The sequence below is a fragment of the Benincasa hispida genome, chromosome 1 (genome assembly GCF_027475165.1).
Source record: "Benincasa hispida cultivar pf3 chromosome 1, pf3_genome.v1.1, whole genome shotgun sequence".
NCBI lineage: Eukaryota > Viridiplantae > Streptophyta > Magnoliopsida > Cucurbitales > Cucurbitaceae > Benincasa > Benincasa hispida.
The window spans coordinates 19,654,605-19,656,765 of NC_143478.1; the positions used below are offsets into that span (position 1 = coordinate 19,654,605).

The following is a 2,161-nucleotide window of genomic DNA, read 5'->3' on the forward strand; positions in this document are numbered from 1 at the left end:
CTTTCTAACCCATCCACTTATAAATTCCATCCTTCTTTCATCGTCTCTCACTACAAATCCTCTGTTCTTCTGCAAATTCTCTGTTTCTTCAATGGCCGATTCTGGTTTTGAAGGCTTTGAAAAGCGTCTGGAGCTTCACTTCACCGGCGATGAACCCATTATCCACATGGGTCTTCGGCAAATCGACTCAAATTCCCTCGAACAAATCCTTCGAACCGTCCACTGCTCGATCGTCTCCTCCGTCGGAAACCACTTCTTTGACGCTTACGTCTTATCGGAATCAAGCCTCTTCATCTACCCAACTAAAATCATTATCAAAACTTGCGGCACTACTCAGCTCCTCAAATCCATTTTCCCTTTTCTTCATCAAGCTCGCAGTCTCGGCCTCACCCTCTGTTCTTGCCGTTACACCAGAGGCAATTTCATTTTCCCCAAATCTCAACCATTTCCACATTCGAGCTTCAAAGAAGAACTTCTCTACTTAGAAGAATCACTCCCCAAAAACCTCCATTACCGGAAAGCCTCTGTTATCCCTTCAAATCTCCTTTCACATTCCTGGCACGTGTTCACTGCTGCCGACCACCCCGATTTGCTCCACCCAAATCCGGAGTTTCTCTACACCGTTGAAGTTTGTATGACGGAACTCGACCGGATTCTCGCCCGGAAATTCTATTTTCGACCCGGCGATGGAAAAACCGGGAATTCGGTCGGAAAGGAGATGACCCATTTGACTGGAATCGGGGATATTAATCCGAGTGGTTTGATTTGTGAATATGCGTTCTTCCCTTGTGGGTATTCGATGAATGGAATCGATGGGGATCGGTATTCGACGATTCATGTGACGCCGGAGGATGGGTTTAGTTACGCGAGTTTTGAGTGTGTCGGGTCGGTTTACGATGATCCAGACGATTTGGTTCGAATGTTGAAGAAGGTTGTGCAGATTTTCCGGCCGGCGGCGATGTCCGTTGCCACCACCGGCGCCAGTCACGAGGTCTGGGCCCGCGTCGCCGGCGCTCTCGAACCGCTCGGATTGAAGTGTCGAAGTTGCGCCGTCGACGAGTTTCCCGCTGCCGGAAGTGTAGTGTTTCAGACCTTCACAGCTCGCCGGAAATAGTCCGCCGGGTGTGGCGGAGGTAGATAATAGGTGAAAAGTTTTGAGGGAGTGAAATTATAGGGAATCAAGCGGACGTGGCGGTGACGTGGACATTGGATTTGCTTACATGGGAAATATGATGACGTGGTAAAGAGGTGGGGCCCGTGGGATCTTATATTCCTGATCATTATCGTGATGGACGGCTGGATCACGCCTAAATTTTTCCAGCTGTGTGGAAGAGAGAGGGTCGTCCATAGATGGCTTACGTGGAATTTTTTCCTCATTCTTTTTGTTTTTAGTTTGTAATGTTTTCCTTTTTGTTTTGTTTTTTTTTTTTTTCACTCCCATCTTTGTCTATTACTATTTATTACCTTCTCTTAGGATATATGACCAAAAGAATTATATTTTCAAATGTTTTCATTTTAATACAATACTTTTATAATTTACTTGATGCTATTTTAAGTTACTAGATAGAAGACATGTGAGACGTGAATTAAATCTCTCTTTACGAAATTTGGAAGATGAAATTTCAATATTAAATATAATATTGTGTATTCGTTTTAACTAGTAATATTTCACATTGTTATACAAAACAATGGATGGTTAGAAGTGTCTATACTTTTGTTTTAAATAGTTGTTACTTGAAAATTTATGAATGAATAGACTTTTCATTTTACGTTAAATTATTGAGTAACGAAAGAGAGAGAAAAGAGAATAAAATTAACATCCAATATGATGTAATTACAATTAAAACTATAAAATGATTCTTATAAATAAAAGTGACATGATTTGATAAGAATTTTTGTAGTTGACATTAAAATTTCTATTGATAACGCAGTAGAGTTTTCTAAAGATGATAGAGATATTTATTTTAAAACAATACTATGAATAATTATATATGCCACGTAGTTGTAAAGACACTAAGAACTATATTGTAGAAAAAAAAAAGGAGTTTACTTTGTTAAATTTCAACTTCTTAGATTTTTCAAGTTTAGCTTTCTTTAACTTAAAATTTAAATGAATCTCAAAAAACTTTTCAAAAATTAACTTTGTGTGCTAACTTTTTAG

General features: G+C 39.4%; 1 pseudogene across 1 annotated transcript; it reads left to right on the plus strand.

Annotated features, from left to right (window-relative positions):
• LOC120089343 (S-adenosylmethionine decarboxylase proenzyme 4 pseudogene) lies at positions 1–1,539 on the plus strand (annotated as a pseudogene). The gene has a single exon (XR_016524499.1). The product of XR_016524499.1 is annotated as an S-adenosylmethionine decarboxylase proenzyme 4 pseudogene (transcript).
• Positions 1,540–2,161: the final 622 nt, after the last annotated feature.